Below are 21,269 nucleotides of genomic sequence, written 5' to 3' on the forward strand. Positions count from 1 at the left end.
TTAAAAAATATTTAAAAGAAATATATTTTCCTTGTTAAAATGCAATTATCCCGACCGTGCGTTTTCATTGTCCTTAAGTATAATACCACATCGATTTTTTATTCTTTATACAAATCCTTTAAAGTCGATTTCTTGCAATCATATACAATACAACAATTAGTTTCTATATGATTAAATTACAGGTATAAACTTATGTATAATAAGCTCTGGAAATTGAAAATTTACGAAATTTGTATGTTTCAGTTGCTTCTGCAAGGTTTGATTTAACGCGTCATGCAAACCTTGTGCATGCTTTTAGAAAACTCAAAACTATGCGAAATGCAAACAAGGTAGGCAATAAACTTCACACCAGCCATCTGATATTCAAGCAAGACTAGTGTATAAAAGAACAGCTTTGTCTGAAATTCTTTTGTGGAATTCATTTTATAATTAAAACTAAACGTTTTTTCTTTAGATTATCGAATAAATTGAATAGCAATTTATAAAAATGAAAAAATAATCAAGGTGATATGTTGCCAGCATGTTGCAGCTACTGTGTAGCAGGAGACCCAAAAATCTTTAACAGGGTAAAACACTTTTTTATTCAAGGGAAATAACTCAGTTGAAAATCATTCAAGTGAAAAACTATGTGTATTATACACAATCAATCAATTCTATTGAAATTGCATTAATGGTAGGAGTAGTCTCTAAGAGTAAAACCTAAATTTCTAAGTAATCTCTTTCTAAATCTGAAAAGTATGAAAATGTTTAAAGTGCGTAGGAATGAAATGAGCGGTAATAAATATATTTGTTATAGGAGAAAATTTTTTTCCGGATGCGTTCTATATGTGTTGTCTTGTTTATCACAGATATCTTTTCAACATTATACGTATATAGTATCGATGTGTTGTTTTTCATCTTCTGTTCTTACAATATTAAAGCATTAAGAACCTAAGAAGCAGTGACATTCACTGTCTCGTTTTCATGCTTTGTTAAACAAGATAGGCGAAATGTTGACAGTTGATCAAACATTAACAATGATCTTGCATTAATTCAAAAGATAAATCGGAAATTTATGCTAAGATGTTTTGTTTACTAATTTTTTTTCAGACGCGAGGAAACAAATGCTATGTTAAGTAAGATTCGGTTGTTTAAAGAGAATAAAACTACATATATTTACATATTTCCTCATCCAACCATTTTCAAATAAAGTTAGAAAAAGTAAAATGAGATTGTTTCAACTATTTTTGAATTGCTTTAAACATAAAATGTCTCTGTTATTTTACAGACATAATTATACGGAAACAGAATGAAATATTTCGGAACAAAATAACATGCTGGTTTAAGCAGTCTTTAAACAATTAAGCAATGGCCTCATGTATGCACAATGTATGCGCAAACGTTAATTAATAGAAATATGTAATACAGATATTTTAAGAGTATTCTTTTTTAAGATTCAGGAGCTTTTTTACACACTTTGAATATAAAATATAGAAATAAAGTTTTCCCAGATCAAATGTGTGTTTACAAATTTGTTACTACGTGATGTAAAGTTCATTATTAGTTATTGCATGTAGAAGTGACGATAGGGAAGTGTTATTGATGACGAATAGATATGCACTTATAAAAGGACACTTTTTTGCATTCATTGTTTTCTCAAGTGTTCATTTACTTTAATAAAGCACGATAAATATGCAAAAATCTATACGAATATTATCTTGTTTTATTAAAGTAAAAATACACATGATAAAAAATGAATGCAAAAAAATGCCCTTGTACGAGTATAAGTGCATATCTATTCCTTATCAATTACACTGAGATTGGTTCCAAATTAGCATTTAATTCTTCAGACAGGTCTTTTGGGAATCATATGACCTTTAACGGTTTGTACTTAATCAGACACACACATTGTTGATACATGTTTACGTATCTTCTTCATCGAAAAGGATATCACTTGTAAAATGGTTTCATAAATATTTATTATCTGTGTTCTTTAGTGCAAACTGCCTTCTATTTGCTCTTACTGCACTATTTCAAGAAGCTGATGTGCAATTAAATCTTAACCTAAATACCTACTTCTGAGCAGTATTCAATAAACAAATCAGATTTTTATGTTAATTATGATTTCATTAAAACATAACACAATACATTCGACTTTTGTTACGCATAGGTTTAAAGTTTTAGAAATTTATGACTCGCGATCGGGGATTTCGTAATTTCGTATTAAAATACAATTCAATGCGTAGCATTTAAATAGAAATCAAAAATCAGTGTAAGTAATTAAAGGCGATAATAAAATATTATGTTGACCTTTCCATTACATTGTTACATGGCTAAACATTAAAAAAAAGTAGGTTTTATAGGGAAAAGCAAAATAGGGTTTTTTAATCTTTTGTAAATACAGAATCAAAAAGAAAAAACACGTTTTTAAAACATTTGTGTTTTTTTTAAATTTTTGGGGGAAAATTTTCTGATCACAGACAGGAAAATTTTAAGTTTGACGACCCGTGGGCCGACAATAAAATTTTAGTAAAACTACCACTAATTTTTTTTTGAAAAGGTTTAATTTTCTTTAAACAAAATTGTTTTGGGTTTTTTTTATAAAAAAAATTTTGTTTAATATAAAGGGGAAAAAAATTTTTTATTGGGGTTTTTCCCATATGCTCCCAAATTTTAAAAAAGAAATTTTTATTTTTTCTTACTTTGGGCCCCCGAGCCTCGTTTTTTAAACCTTTTTAAGGGAATTCGGATTAATTTTTCTTAGGCCAATTTTCACATTTACCCTTTGCCAAAAACTTAAAGCTGTCAAGAAAGAATAAGACGAAAGTTATCAAATTCAATACTTTAAAATATTTTCGTCGGAGACTTTGTGCAAATAAAATTTTAAGGTCGCATACACTGACAAGAAATATAAACTTGTTGACTGATTAAGCTGAAGGAAATAAATTGTTTTCCAGTGCAAAGACATTAGTACCACTGATAAAATGGATAAATCTTTGCAGTAATGATACTTTCGGAAATGCATTAGAATCTCCATTCAAACGTGCTACAATTAAATTTGTCGGGTGAATTTTGAACAGATTTGCTTAAGTTTTTTAAATCCGCCTCAAAACAAATATGTATTAACATTTCCTTATATGACTTAAAATGACATTTATATCTCGTATGTTATTAGTTGCTATATTTGTAGTACTGCATCCATATATCTAACCTTATAATCGAATGGATTTATTAATTACATTGCAATTGTAGGGTTTGAATACCAGAACGTCACTTTCTATAAGCTAATATGCGATATTTCTAAGCACACTAGTTTTGTCATGTAATGTTGACATATTTCATGTAAGTTGTAATGTAATTAGAAAGACTTGTGTCACCTTTACATTCTACGACAGATTAGGAATAAGATGTAAAAAAGATTAACCGAGTATCAATAATTAAAAATAGATATCCTGTAAAATGTAAATAAAGATGATAAACTTGAACAAATATATGATGTTCTTTTTTTAATCTTTTTGTCCTTTGTTGCATATATTACTATGAATAATTGCGTTTAAGATTGTTATCATATCTAAGGGTTGTATCATTCTCTTACCGACATTACAGCACAGTTATAAAACAAATGTATCGAAAATACCATGCCGCATCATTAGCGAGATTATATAGAATACGTCAAGAGTTTTGCTTCCATTTTCGGTCAATTAACTTGCGTTCTTCCTTTTGATAAAAAGCATGTTACATGTAAGTTGCAATTTCCTATCTCGGGCATCAAAAGATTTAATTATGTATCTCTGAAGTACAGCAAGTGAACCTTAATTGTCTTAACATGCAGAAATAAACTATATGTGACAATTAAAAGCTGTTTGATAGTAATAAGCCCTAGCTAAAACAATGAATATTTTTAAGCAAATCAATACTATAACAGTCTGGATATACTTGATATAGCATCTTATCAAATTGCCAAAACAGTATTTTATTCCATTATTTGTTGAACACTTGGCCTTGTTTATGGAAAGGAATGCCCTTTGATAATTATTATAAGCGTTTTAATAATGAATGAAGCATTAAGAATGAGTTATTTCTTAGCACCAAACTGACTTTCAGAATATAATTATTTAACAAAAACCTATAACGGATTGGAAATAAGAGCAAGAAGAAAACCAAAAGTAAAGTTAAAATATCAAACTACTTTGTACATTTACATGAAATATCTTATAATAAACCAGAGAAAAAATGTTATAAAAACAACAAATAGAACATCTATGTGTGGGCACGAACAGAAATTAATGAAGACAAACGAGTCTGGTTTCTTTAATACTGTAACAGCAAACACGCCGATTATCATATTGATAAATCAGGCAAATTAATATTGTAACACTAAATTTATTTTTCAATATTTGACTTAAAATATGTAATTTGAAAAGTGTGTCAGACAAACTGACATAGATTGAAAAGATTTTTGTTTCATTTTAAAAACTGTTCAGTGCATTAATGTGGAGATGCTAGATGACAATGAATGTTTCATGTCAGCCACAACCAATTTAGGATTTAATTTCAGATAAATATATTTTTTCCACGGAAAAAATGCATAATAATGAAGTGTATGCAGTAATGTTGAAAAGGTGTTGTCAGTTTCTATGAACCTGGACGAACAACTTCATGAATAAAATAAATGTTGATGTACATGAGATCTTTTACTTTCATTTGGATCTAGACAGTAGCAAGCGCAGCAGCAGCAGCAACAACAACAACAACAACATCAATATCAACTGACAACAGCAAAATAGCAGAAAAAAGGAACGTGATTTTTCCAAGTGTTGTTGAAGTTTTGAAAAGAATGACACTTGTATGCTCTGTTACAAATGTTTTAAAGGCCAATATATTAAAGTAATCCAACTTTTGTTATGATTCATGTAATTTTGCATAATCCTTTAAAAGGAAGTCAGATACAGGAAAGGGGGAAAAAGGCCTTTCAAACCTTGATTAATGAGGAATAAAAACACAGGGTCAATGAATTATATTCTTTTTCGATACAAATGCCTATGTAGTTTTATTATGAGAATATGAAAAATAAAAACGTAAATTCTATCACAAGTTTCATTCTGCATATATGTCGAAACACAACTCTGTTAGCATGCGTATAAATTGATAACACACTTCTTTACATTCACATTTATTTATTTAATGCTTTACTGTTGTTGCATACTTAGTATGACCACTGTAACAGCCATGCTGCGACAAAATGTTGATTTTGTTGACAAAAATGACACTCCATACGAATAACAGAGAGGACAAAAATCATTTATTAATTACATATGCAAAATATCATAATTTCTGCCAACTTTCTTTTAGTATTTGTTATTATTTGATTTAAAATAAAAACATTCGAAATAAATTTCATCTAAAAAACTTGTTTATCATTTATTCAATTTCAGTATGGCTTCCATTTCTTTGCAAGGTGGTGTTGTATTGATTATTTTTTTGTCTTTAACCATGATAATTTATCGTATTATTAATTTCTTTCATGCATCCATTAAAACAATAAGGAGCATTAGAAGCGGTGACGTTCACTGTCTAGTTATTATGCTATGTTTACAATATGGTTTTATACATTTATTGAATAAAGATCCTGTAACACAATTTTTAAAGTTTTATATCATAAATATTATGCTTAAATTAAGATTTATCAATTGTGTACGTTCCAAAAAACATTATTTATCAAGATATTTCCGAATTTAAAATTTCATGTAAATAAAGGGAGGTAATAAAAATCTATTTTCTATAAAGTCTAAGTCAATTTTGCCAATAAGAAATGAAATATATCTTAATGACTACATATGATATGTACAGATATTTGCAAGAAGCATACATATTTTACATATTCTTCGATGTTTGAAAATTGTTTTTATAAGCATATTTATATACATATATATAATTTCACTTAAGTGTGGTATACAACCTTTGTTACAATATACAGTATATTTAATGATATAAATACTGTTTGTATTCCCGAATATGAAAATTCAGTGTAGGAAGATGTCCAGATATTGTTTTTTCATTGGCTTGATAAAGAGGATTTGTTTACCTTTTTGTACTACGTATATATGCGGACACAACATATCAGCAAAAAGATCATCAACACACGTGAACATACAAATTTCAATTCAAAAATGCAAAATATTTAAGAAATTCATATCTAATAGCAATAAAACCAGGTATATATACTAACATAAGCAGCAGCAATGAAGCACTTTTTCACATGTTATGTGTTTATTTCTAATTTTTTAACAGACAAAATTCAAGAAAAAGACATCAGATTACATTCTGTAATAATATCTCAATGTGTAAAGTTGGTATGTCTCGTTTTGTCTCGCGTGGACTTGTATTATCATTTCTACAGCATTAATTGCACAGTAAAAAAAACATACAAATGCATCGGAAATCCTATGTTGCATCATTAGCGAGAGTATATAGGATAGGTTAAGAGCGATTCTTATTGCGCCGGCAATTAACTTGTGTAAGTAGTCTAGTTAAGTAGAAATCTCCTGTCATGTACATTTAAGGATTGCGGAACTGGAAGTGCACTTAAATTGCCTATGCACAAACGTTTTATATACATTTTGTGATTTATACATTGTTTAATTAATTTAACCTTCTTTCGTTGCAGTATGTTAGAGTTTTCCAATCTAAGATCTAAAGTTAATAACATTTTAATTGTCCACTTTCTTTATATTCTTAGCTTCCAGTATGTCTATGAAAGAAAATAATTCATTGATACCAAACAAATAAATAATGTTTGCTGTCATCAGTTCAAGTTTTGTTAAATTATATATCAGACGAAGTGTCAGTTTGGAAAAATTTAATATCATTATGTATTAATTCAGCTGATTAATATTGGGTGTTCCAAGTGAAAGGTATGATGAATTGAATCTGTCCGACCATAACTAAAATTTAAATCAACAGTCAAATCCAAAAGATATTTTTATTCAAATAGTGATTTTCTTTTCAATTATTTATCTTTCTTTATTATTTATATTTCTAACTTTACAAAGAGAAAATATGTATTAAATTCATGAGATTATACTTAAGGTGGTGACTCATAATAATGTAGATCGAGGTGAATAAGAGAAAACACTTCCATTTTAAAGTTTCGACTGTAAATAAAGTGTATCACTTTGACATCATTGTTTTGGACTTCACAAACCTGCAATACGATCATTTTTGAATTAGATTTTCTTGTGTCTAAATATCTATGTACTGAATTTGACAAAAGTGACATTTTAGAGCTGTTGCATTATTTATCTACTCTTGCAATTAACTGATATGAAACTTCTAGTAATCATTGTTCTAGAACAAAATATCATAATTCCGAATATCAATGTTCATACTAAATCATTTAAAACTTTTACAACAATATTTTATTAGAACATTCATAGGGAAATGGTCCATAATGGAACGATTGATATACAACTAATACTTAATATGTTGATGATATTTAGTATTATACAACGCAATAAATCAGGAAATAATTATATATAGCTGTTGTAGGTAAGTTCGAGACCCCTATTTTGGTAGGTTTCTTTATTACACAAAACTTAGAGGGGAATGGTCATTCATTTTCATTGGGGTTAAAAGAATATTTCAGGCTCCCCCCGTCAGCCAAAAGCGAAAAACCCCGAGTAAAATCAACGTCTTTCCCCCCAAGGGGAGGTGAGATATATGATACAATTAAACATTATCTATACATATTGCAGATATTAGATTGTTTTCAAACAAATATTTTAAATATTAATATCATATAAATTACAAATGTTAATATCATATAAATAACAACTCTATCTTTTTTTCAATAAGTATCTTATGAGATCCAAAGATGCATTACTTGTTTTTTTTATCAATATCTGAAATGCGCCCAAGGTAGTCCAATACGATATACAACATGCAGACAATCTAAAAGATATCAAAATGTCATTGCAATTTGTCAGCCATTTAAAGTTAAAGACACAACATTTTACTCGTCGTTAGAGAACTGCAAAATTTAGAATTGCCCCATAGATCTCTTTCTATCTCATTAGTGAGATTATGAAAAAGGATGGGTTGAGAGCAATGCTTCAAATAGCAGTTAATTAACTTATGTCAAGACCAGTGTTAGGTGACAATTTGTCGCATCCTGCTTTTAGCTTTCTAAGGTGTTTTTATCTATTTATACAATACATTTTTGAACTTAATTTGTTATTTTCGTTAAAAGATGACATGTTTTTGATACAATATTTGTTCGTTAGCAAGGGGAATCAAAACTCATTTATATAGCTTTTTGAAAAACTCTTTACAAAGGTTATCTAGCTACACAAACTACTTACTTCGTTATCTTGTGGATACATAATAATCAAACAGAAACAGGAAATAGCAAGCAACAAAGCTCAACATATATTTTTGTATTTGACATCTTTTATTCAGTTAGTGAAATAAAAATATTTATTAAAAAATCAAGAACTTGTTTTTTGTTCTTAGTTATTAACAAATGACTACACTTGCGCATGTTGCCACCCATTCAAAAGTAAAACCCTCATCACAACTTACTATAAGGTTCATGATATCATAGTTCAGTATAAATTCATATTAACTCGGTAAATGGGACAATCGGATATAACATGCAGATTAACAAATAACTTTAAAATGAATAACTGAATGACATTAAATAATGTATAAATAATACCATTTTTATTACGTTTTTTTAAAAGGCAAGTCTGCTCTATTGCTTTACACTGCTCCTATTTGTCGGATTTGTTTCATAAAATATTTTCACCCTAGGTACATAATTATTAGAAGCTTCAATCAAGTAATTTGACTCATTCATTATTCGCTGGGGATTTAAATCTAACCAATTAGATTTTTGAGTTTGAGTTCAGTTTTTGCCATTATTTTGTTCATTTATATTCATTTAACACATCTGAGGGATAACGATGCATCAATTTCCTTAACCATGCAGTTTGGAAGATAATAGTTGACTTGCATATTCAAAAATAGTCCTGCTTCAGTGAAATTTTCACATTTAACTCTTCATGGGCAAATTATTTTAGACACCTAAGTTGATTTGTTTTTTATTATAGATAATCAAAAAGATGAAAATGTAATTAGTTTAAATTTCTGAAATTTAAATACATTAAAATAAGGCTATGCAGTTGTATAAAGATGTTTATTTTTCCGTATGAAGTTATGAGCAAAGACAACATGACTTATTTGTATCAGAAAATATTTAATGCTGTTTTGCTTATGGCAGACATGTATACATATATTGACATTTAATATAACTGTACAAAACATTGTTTACATTCTTAAAAATACTTTTATGTAACGAATACTAAAATCATAGCATTTCTTTTAAGTTTATTAAGTAGAAATTTGAATGCCAAATTTTATTTTTGTCTCCCTTTCCATCATTATGTTCATATATCTGATCAAATCAGTATTATTTATGGACAAAACGTTCATCCAGTTTTATTTCTAATGATATGTTTAACGATATATTGATGCCTTTTTGTACAAATGAAATAATTAAGACAGGAAATTAACACTTACTGTTTCTAGCTACAAAAGCCTTCTTGCAACGAACCTATGTTTGCAGCTTAATTCGTGCGACATTGAAGATATCACACAGAGAACTTATTGTAAAAGATACCAATAAAAAGATACTCCAAGCAATTAAATTATGTGATCGTGCCAGGACATTACCTTTAAAAGCCGCGTGTATGGTTTTAATACGACTATTCCATGTCCGAGCATTCAACATGTTGACAGTTTTATATGACATTCTGTATATAAAGAACAAATTACATGCATTGAAATCAATAGGATAAAAAAAACTTATTACTGGAACAGCAGGATTACTTCAGAAAAATGATGTTAGTCAAAGTGAACTGCAAGTTTATAAGGTTAGTGACATCTTTAATGTTACAACGGGAACATATTAACTGCATATTACTATCTTATTTAGATGAGTCACTCAGGTGTTGAAGGGAGAAACTATGAAACTGTAAATAGAACAACTAAATGATCAATTTAATCACATTATTGTTACCTTGACATTAACTTTATAAGCTACAAATATGCTGTGTCACCTGATAATTGAATATATGAGGTTTATATTGTTACTAGAAATGGTTTGAGAGACACAAATATTCAAAGATCAATGGAGATACTTAAGTTTATAACTTTTCATAATATGACTACAATTTGACCAATGACAAGACAACATAGTGATAAATTGATACCTTAATAAAAATCAAAACAAAGTCATAATTGGTATTTATTATAAATAAGATAAAATTGTTGTCCCAGAATTTCTTGATACGAGTTTATAAACTTTCGAAGAATATTTTGTTGTGCCAGTTAATATCATTTATTTAATATACAAAGACGAAATTAAAATAAAAATGTTACGGATGTTAAACGACGCAGTTGCATTATTTATTCCAGCTTAATTTTAATATTTTATCATTGTGATAAAGACAAAGTAATTTACAGTCGATTTTAATTTTTGAATTGGAATAGTTTCGGGTTTACTATGATTAAATGCCTACATTAACATTACAAATTTATTTATAATCACAAGGCGATCAATTTCGTTTATAATGCAAGAAAGGAAACGGGGTCGTTCGCGGACAACATAATGTTCTTATAATCCCAACATTTCTAATGATTATTAATCTTTTGTTTTTGTTCCTTGTATCTCTTATAATATTGATGTTAAATTGTGTCAAAAACCAAAGCACCTTCATTCCTGATGGAAAGCGATCATTGAAAAAGTTCAACCACCTACCCGTCAAGACCTTTCGTCTAATAGTGTTTGTTGTCTGATTTGTTTTTTGACGTAATTATTTCTAAGTGTGTACTGTAATTAAGTCGGGAAGATTTTTGTTCTAATCAAATGAAGTACTTTAATGACAAACTTTTCATGTTCTGGTGTAAAATAAAATCAATGTTAGAGCAATTATTCGTAACCAGACATTGCTGTTGAAATGTCGGCTAAGAATTGTGAGGACCTTTTTTTATTGACAGATAAAGCATTATATTACGCCGAAGCTCATGTATTTCAATAGTATGCAGTCACATACGGAAAGATTGTAACATTTGGTTCATTATTCAGAAAGTCCATGTAGGTGAAACGACCCCAAAATAAGGCAAAAACCTGGCGTTAAACTCCGACAAACAAACAACAATTATTCAATTCCAAAACAAAATTTCTTGATTATTTGTGTCATAAGGGATGGCAGTTTTTAAGTTGTAATAAGTAAGTCATGGTCAATAAATGTTGGCGATACAGTAATACAAACATGGTTATAAATACTTATATGCAATATCCAATAAAATGATATAACATTTGCACATTTGAACTGAAATATTTTTGATAATAAGACAAGTTTTGTCGCTTCATTACAATAAGAAATGATAGGCTCTATAAAATGTCTGGAAAACCTTCCATAAATCTGGACCAGTTCTCATCATTTTCACTAATGATGTTGCAAACAATGACAGTGTTGTTATACGTTATTGTGTTCAAATGTTAAACCATTGTTAAATAAAGACATTTTCCAAAACAAAATTATAATTTTTATTTTTTTTATCAAATTATCATTTGTTGTCTAGGTCAAAAATGAAAACAAAGCAACATAAACAACCTGATATCAAGATAGAAAAAGACAAACATTTAGCCCTAGTAATTACAATGCCGCATTTATGATGTGACTGTCATTGTATAACAGTAATTTGGTCTATATCGTAGACAAACAATCACGATAAATAAACTTTAAGAGATAATGTACTTCTTACAGGTGTCAATTATTCAGCGAGAAATGATATCAAGTAAGGTATAATATGCTTATTCAATGTTCGAATTATTGGAGACAATAAAACATCTAAGCTCCAGCAGATGTGATGGTTTTGACCACTGGTTTTTCTTTAAGTATGAACACCCGAGGTTAGCCAAAATTATCTTTCATACTTCGGCGCCATATGACTGTGTTGGTGCGCAAAGACAAAAAGGCATTTATTTTTCAAATTTAAGAAAATATCATCAACCATTTTTTTATCATAAATATTCGAGTTCCACACTCCCGCTTTGCATTTTTGCCCAAATTTCAATTACCATAGCTTATTTAGAGGAATATATATTTGCTCATGAAAAGAGTTTGTTTGTAGAAAATTATAAAACAAGACACAGGTAGCTCGGTTATCATTGAAAACATGTGACTGAAGAAAGACAAAGTTTTTGTTTTGCATCATTTTACAAAACAGATCTTTGGTACACAATTCTTAAAATTCAAATAACAATTATATATTATTTTGTGTTCCATAATTATTGAACATTTAGAAACCAACCTTTCAAACCCATCATTTTTCATCCATCCAAAATAACTTACACTCTATAATGTAGTTTTATGTAATTAAAAAGTTATATGAGCTTTTATACTTGTATTCACAGATACACATTCGTCTTTTGCTTTCCCTTTTTTTTACAGCTGCATACACCTACAATTGCATCACAAAAAAATCTTTCCAAACCTTTTCATTAGAACAGGTCTTAAGTTTTCCGGTAAAAAAAAACATTACTTACAATGAGACGAAATTGACATTACATGTATTTAATGCACAATGCATGTTAAGATCACATTATCTTTAAAATAAAAGAACAAATAAAAAAAAAAAAAAAAAAAAAAACAAAAAACAAAAAACCCAAAACACAAGAATAAAGACCTACAAGGCAAAAGCAACGTTATTTGATCGACAGAAACAATATAAACTCTAACATTGTTTCTGTCGATCAAATACTACTGTTTGCTAAGCTTGTATGATTAAGAAGCATACAGTCACGATTTAAAACCATATTAAGTTGAAAAGTTTTATGTTTTACATTGATATGTTTTAAAAAACCATTCCAGAACTCATTTTAATCAAAGTTAATTCAATGCAAAATGTAACGTATGCTAGTGGGCAGTGTCAATGTTATACTTTTAACATGAAAAAATTCGACTTGCATTACAGCATAACTTCATTTACATCACACTGAAAAAAAGACACAAGGACATAGCACGGCAGAGCAGAAACTTTATAAGAGCTGTTTGGTTTATCTAAATTAAACACACGCTTTAAACCTTTTCAACGAATAACATCAGTCTATGTTAACTTAGTAAGTTATTATAATGCTAAATGCATTAAAAGTTTTTGTTATCAAAGCAAACCGTTTGAAATAGTGTGGTCTGATTAAAAGGATAATTTACGTGCAATAAATACAAACATTGGTCACTTTTGTTGCATTTGACGACATTCTTTGTTTCCATGTCTAGACAGAGAGATGTGGTGAGGAAATTGACACTGGTAAATTCCACACAGTCTTTAAGCTATCCTACTCTATTTTGCTAATGATGCGACGTGGGGTTTTCTACGTAATACCATGTTTACACCATACTTTTGAGCGGAGACGGGATTATAGGATCAATCCAAGCGTTAACGCTTTTTAATTCATTAAAATTCTTCAAATAGCAAAGAAATTAGTAAAAGTTTCACAAAATTCCAATACTTCCAATCCATGTCGTTTTCGACGTCCAATCTATTCATGTATACAAACACGATTCTGGTCGATTCCTATGAAATAAACAGAAAACGTCTATAATTTCCTCATAAATTTCATAAACAAACTCTTTTTCTATCGATCTGCGAAGTCTAAATTGAACTAGAGCCCTCTATGTACGTAAATATTTTCAAAATACTGGTTGTAGAAGCAGAGGTCAAGTAAGCGGAGCGATAAAATACTGTCACAAGCTAGGGTCCTTGTATATTTTTTTTAAGAATTACGTATGTAAAGGGCTTTTGATCAGTTAAGACTCCGCAGATCGATAGGAAAAGAGTTTGTTTATGGAACGTACGTGGAAATTCTAGCCGTTTTTTGTTTATTTCGTAAAGATCGACCAGAAATCGTGTTTGTATACGAATGGTATGGACGTCGAAAACGACATGAATTGAAAATAATGGCATTTTGCAAAACTTTTCCGAATTTCTTTGCTATTTGTGGGATTTTAATGAAATAAAAAGTGTTAGCACTTGGATTGATGCTTTCAAATGGCGACAACAAAGAGATAACCGTGATCTGGTCGCTTCTTGCAGCAGTGTTCTTGCTTGTTCCGCATGATGTTTTTGTTCCGTTGGGGGCTTTATATCTTTATAAACATATATAGACCGGTTATGTAAAATATTTGATTATGTGACTAGCGCCTGTGGGAGAATGTTAGAAATATTATCTATGAAAATTAACCAATTTCATTTGTTTCCCATTGGTGGATCCCTTATCATCATCTTTTTCAATCATAAAACTGATCAACAGTAAAACTCTCAACTAGATTTATTTCAAATAAAATGACGTAATTATCAATAAAGCGGTTACTATGTGTATTTCGTAATAATGTAATAAAACACTATTAGATATGATATGAGATTTGGTTTCGTTAAAAAAAATTGTCTTAATCTAAAAAGCATATTCATCGTCAACACGTTATAAAATTTGTTGAAATGTAAATATATATGACAGCGTTTAAATATATTCTGTTTCCTTACGTTCTTAATATATTCTGTTTCCTTAAGGTTTTAAATATATTCTGTTTCCTTAAGTTCAAAATATATTCTATTTCCTTAAGTTCGAACAATTTAATGAAAAGTTATTATCGTCTTTATCAGTATTAATTTTCAAACGATTTTGTGCTGCGTTCTTTTTCCTCATGTTTATGCATAAAGAAATAGACAAGAATAAAGAAGTATAATCCATCAGTGTCAAAATTAGATAAAAATGACAAACTAAACTAATGACTTCAGACAGAAGATTACATGGTTGAAAAAGTACATTTCCGATTAAGTGACTGAATTAAGAAAGTTGCAGGGGAAATTCTAAAGATACTTAAATGAATGCACGTATGTTGCGTTTTGGTCTTTGGTATATAAGGAAATCTTTGAAAAAGTTTGAATGCCTCATGATGTTAAAGATTCATTTGGTTACAGGGATACTAATATTCCGTTGTCAGGAAAAACTTTGAAGTTCTCATTTAATAGTCTTACACTGTTTATGTGTTGACCTGAATTTAAGAATTATGTACACAACCCAAACATTGAAAATAGCCACATCAAACAAGTATATTCTGAAAACCAAACGAATTTTATATGCTTATTTCTTGACATATAATTATAAAAAGTGATAAGATATATTTTTATTTAATATTTTCTGATACTGAGCCAAAATTTTGTCGCAAATGTTAGAAATAACGAAGAGAAATAACAGAACTTTTATCAACTCTCTAAACCCATACCTAAAACAAATAACTTATTAGATATAACATGTCCTTATGATAACTTATTACATAAAATCGGTTATATATTTATATAATTGGTCACGCAAAACTGTTTGACATATTTAAGCTGTTTTATTAATACACAAATGTATATATTTAAGTTATATTGTAAAACAAATTCGTCCTTGCAAGTTATCTCAATAAATGCCTTATCCAATCAACATGTGTTATCATGTCTAATCAGAATTCTTATATAGCAAAACTTGAATACGGTCAGCAATTGTTATTATGCTATAGATGTAGGCTTTGAAAGCATAAACTTAATTTATAAGTTATCGAAATATTGTTGGTAGGTTTAAAAAATATACGTATTGTCACCGTCTAACTATGTCGACCAATCTCTTACGTGTTTATTGTATTGTTGCGGTCTACACATTGAACTGCTGTCCTATCTTTTTTAATTGTGCAATGTACATTTGACATTATCATACAGTAGAACAATACTTCAAAATATTCTTTCACATTTATCCTAATGAAACCGTTAGTTACAAACCTTTGTCATTAGTATAGATCCAGTGCAGCTTGCCCAGGCTCTAAGTTAAATATTCATGTTGGTGTCCTGTAAATTGATAATTGACAATTGAATAAACAGTAGCCTAATAAAATTATATGTGAAATTCAGATTGTTGATGGATAAAATATTCACACCGTTGTTGTTAAAAGACATTGTTTACAATTAACATGTGTTCACTATAAATAGTATGCATGATTTGACGCAATGTTTTAAAAAATAAAACAAAGTGGTTTATTTGTTAAGTTTGCTATGATAAAACGCCTGTATTAGAATTGTAAATTTAGAACTAATCACAAAGCGAACAAATTTGTTAATAGGCATAAAATGTATTTGATCGGGCATGTTTTATAGATTACATAAATGTCAAGACAAGTCACTTCATAAGTCACATACTTTTTTGATGGAGATTTTTATATACGTAACTGCAGACACCTGTGTCATTGAAGATTATATGCAATTAATTATTTTGTCTTGTTATTTAAGACATCATGCAATTACATCTTTTCACTTCATTTACATTGACAGTTTCGGTAAACATAGAATATCAAAGGTATTATCGTTTTATTAAGTTTTAATAGAAATAAACGATATTCAATTTAGTCAAAAGCAACACTTTAAGATAATTTTGCATTTATCCAAAAAACAAAACAAAAAAAAAAAAAAAAAAAAACATCAAAAAAAAACAAAAAAAAAACAACCCTTTCTTTTCAATATGTCTAAAGCATGTACATGATATGCCGCATTCACTTGATAATTTTTAGAACATTTAGAGCAACAACACGCGATTAACTAACTACTCAACGATTGTTCTTGTTTCAAACCGCGTCAGGCTATAACATATGATGTATTGTTGAACTTATATGATAATAATAAAAAAAAAAACACGCACAGACATTTTGCAATAATTTATAGTTGTGTCAGAGTAGGGTCATGATTTACAATGGCACATCTGCGATGCAGAAACATAATACCAACTTTTCTATCTTCATTAGGTAGAATATGACATTCCTTGTCGCAATTATAATACGTTGGAGATTGTGATAAAGGACTGCGATTTGATGCATTGTTCCGTACTAATCCCATCTTAATTTTTCACAAAATATGTCAATACTAGTGTTTGAATTATTGCACTCAACTAACGTCAATTCAAACACTGATCAATTCAATCACATGGGAAACTGAAATGGCAAACACTTTGTTTTCTGTGTGTTTTTTATTAAACTATATTCTTCATTACCTTTGTTGTAAAACTACAATTTTGCTGACTAAAAGTTAAATAGAAGGGAAAAAATGTTGTATATGAATAAAGAAGCTATTGTGTTGATAATATCATAAATGCTTTAAGTGATTTATGCATAACCATGAATTTTGTTTTTTGCTTTTCTTTGTATGTCAGAAATGGATTGATTACGAATGGAATATGTATTATATTTATATTCAATGCATGTTACAAAATCAGTTTGCATGAACTGCAATTTTATTTAACATTGTGGCCAATTCAATGTTATGTATTTTCAAACACAATATAATACATTACTTATTGATTTTATCATTCTTTAAACAAATATAGAATATATAAATATTTGTTTTATTCTTTAGCTATATTTGCGTTATTTGTAAATATTTGAAATAAGACAACATTTTTAAACAGGTAAGAAGGAAATTCGAGCCCGATTATAAAGGGAATCAACACAGTATAATTCCACATGCAGCGTGCCTCCAGATTCATGCCAATTCCATGCCAATTTTGAAAATGTATTTACAGGTAAAATATTGTTAAAGGAACGAAATATTGATTTACACGTACCAACCACGTAATTTACCATAAAGAGGTCAAAAAATGCAAAAAAGCCCTTCCTGCGTTAGAAGTTAGTAGAAATATGATGATTAATACTGCAAAATCATTCACTAATCGTAAAGAACATGTGCTTTACTACTCAAATCTTCTAGCTTTTTACTTAAGACATTCCTAAGATTACCTTTTTCTCAAATATGATTTCTTGAACAGTTTGGGCTTATCTCAATGCATGCAGCTTTAAACAAAACAGACGATAAAATATGATATATTTTACAACAAAATGCAGTTTGAAATTGATTAGAAATTTGATAAAAACTATAATGTAAGAAACTATTAAAGAAACAAATCTTCTTTTTTAAACCCTTGCTAAAATTGACGCATAAAATAACCTGTACAGTAGGTGTCTTAAGTAAGTACATAATATTATATGAACTTGCAAAATATTGTATAATAATAATAATTGCTACTATGGTATATATTGTGCCTCATTTCTTGTTAGATTAACGCTGGTATTGTGTTTTTATTCTGATTTCGTTTGTGTAAGTTGAAAAATCTTTCTTCAAGGTTAATTGCATATAAATGTTTTATGTTCTAAGAGTACTTTATACACGTATTTATGTTAGAAATCAATCTACCTAACTGTGTTAAAACGTTAAGTTCAGAAAACCCGTTTTGAAATTTGAAGGATATTTCATTTATTCTACCAATTCAATATATGTCTTACCTAAAGGTTGCTGTTTATAACTATATTGCATGTGTTACATAAAACAAAACCACAATAATGACTTTTATTTATGTATATAATATAAGTACATATATGCAAAGACAATATTTTTGGAACTCTCAACCAATATTCAAATAAAGCACCATGCAATGTAAACCTGTGATTAAAAAGGGATAACAACAACATGCCAATTTATCTTTGTAGATGTAGAAGAAAAATGATCGATTATGTTTCATAATGGCTATAATTTTTCTAATTATACATTTTATTTGCATACAAACTATAATGAAACTGCCAAATAAATAGCATTTGCGTAAGAAGATTATTGTGTTTGTATATTTATGTAAATCGACTTTGCTAATATGCATACTAATATTATAACTTTAATCCCAACTGGATAGTTATTTTGACAACCAATTAATCATTTACATATAGAGCGTCATTGTTTTTATAGCAAACCTTTGTAAACGTTAACACAAATAAGCATTTAGTAATTAGGACATACATTAAGAATATTTGCATTTTAAAACGTACTGTCATTTTGATGAAGTTTAAGGAGATATTTTGGATAGGCATTAAATCAACAAAACTGTTTCTCTTATACGATCGTTTGATGGTTTACCCTTATGTTTATTTATCCCAAAGCAGTCGCAGCCGTTCTTTTCTCTAAGTATATCACAACATCTATAAGACAAATAAATCCGCCGGAATACGTTTTGTAATACTACATTTTCAAAAATTATTCGTGATCTTAAAAATTAACTATTGATTTTTCGTTTATACCAATAATAAAAGTGTATTTATTTAATTGTTAGTTGCGCATAATTAAAAAAATGTCAAGGATAAGATAGATATATTCACAATAATTATAATGATATCTATACTAGATATGGTTTTAATTAAAGCCATAATATGTACATGAATAATAATTCAATTAAAGAAAAATGGACAGAAGCATTTACGTTATTGCATAGTTTGATCCCAACTATGACATACGTTAATAACGCATTTAGTTATACATGCTTTTAAATAATTTGTTTTAGTTGTTTAAATTTGTTTTTTACAAATGACTTTTTAACATGTCAACTTTGATTTACTAAGTTAAACTATTCATCATCTGAATACTTTTTAACAAGTTTTAAAACTTAAAAATATTTTCCAGGGATATTTTAAATTCACACGCAGATTTTAATTGCATCACGTAAGATTGAAGATTAAAATGCAATATTAGATTTCATCCAGTGAGAAAAATAATGGTTCTCTTAAACATCTTTAATGCCTTTGAATATAAAAGCTATCAATTATAGCTACAGCTTACATACTTGGTGTCGTTATGTATTGTTTTCCTTCAAAACCACTTAAAATTTCGTTATAGTTCCACTAGACGTACCAACCGTATCCTAACGGAATTCGTTTTTTTTATTTTACGAAAATTTGTGGAACGACAGATATGTAATACATTATCTTACAAAAATCTCATAGTTTATATGATGTTTTGTGTTGATCAGCTGTACGTTCTAAAATTAAATCAGTATTTCATTATGATCGAAAAGAAAAAAAAGAAAAAATATAAAAGGTATGTATTGCCTACATAAGGCTTATTCTTTAACAAATTTCACGGTACCTGATATTTTCTAAGTGCAATAAAATTAATAATAGACCGTGACAGTAAAAGTATATTTGAAACAGTTTTTTTTTCTTCAATCGTTTGCTAGTTGTTTGAATTTTGTTTCTTAACACTTATCAATAGGAAATGTTTTTCATAAAAATGATAATATTATAAATTATATAGATTTTCTAAAGTGACCTTATTTCTTGAAAGCAGCCTTTCTTATAATGCAGACTTTATTTTAGAAGTGTCTGTAACACTAGTAAATCGTAGGGTACATTGTGTTTAAATTTTGCATACAGGTGTATTTTAGGGCATATAATTTTTCAGTACCTTTATAGTGCCTATTAGGGTGACCATACCTTAAAATGAATCAGATTGGTAACACGTGGATACACAATGCGCAATGCTTTAAATCTATCGAGGCTGTGACAAAATCATTGTTTAAATGTCACTCAGGACCATTGATTATGCAAAATAAATGAATATTAACAGATTAAAAGGATTATGTTGTTTCAAAATTACTCATAATGAAAACGAAATAGTGTTCTTAAATTAAGTTTTAATTGCGTGTTAAAATGAAGCTGTTTACAAAATTTAATGTAAGTATAGATATTCAAGAAAGAATCTTTTTTTATTCACAGTTTTCAGAAGCTCGATTGTTTTATTAATTAGTGGAAATAAAAGTTTATTTGTGTTGAGGTTCATTTTTTTAGAGAAGCAGAATCCCTAAAAAAAGTTAAACACGACTGAAGTGAAAATGTTGCAGGCTTTGTTTGATTGAGCCTGTTCATGGTCCTAAGAAAGCGCAGTTATGCTGCATCTCCAATTTGTTTCATATGTTTTGATTATAATGATCACTGTAACTGTTTGTTAAATTTAACCAATACTCATATATTAAAGGAAATATTTAATGTAATTCATAGAAAATGAAACGAAGCATTTTAGTATTTTACAATTTTACCAAGACGTAAACAAATATGAGCTTTATTTGATTAAGCGGTTTGTTGTACATGCGTGAACTAAAACAGTCAGGATAAAATCATTACATATAATAGCATTTTTTTTAAGATAACAAAAATTAAAAAACAAAACACCTGAAATCAAGTCAAATTGCATGTTAAAAAGTATGACAATTCGCGATTTCGAATGTAATGCAAAGCAATATTTTTTGCGTTAATATCTATTTCACCTCAATTCTTTTATAAAAAGTTTATTTTTTAGAATGATAATAACCATACAGTAAGGTTTTT

This window comes from Ruditapes philippinarum, unplaced genomic scaffold, assembly GCF_026571515.1.
Source record: "Ruditapes philippinarum isolate M1 unplaced genomic scaffold, ASM2657151v2 ctg8671_1_1_1_1, whole genome shotgun sequence".
Classification (NCBI taxonomy): domain Eukaryota; kingdom Metazoa; phylum Mollusca; class Bivalvia; order Venerida; family Veneridae; genus Ruditapes; species Ruditapes philippinarum.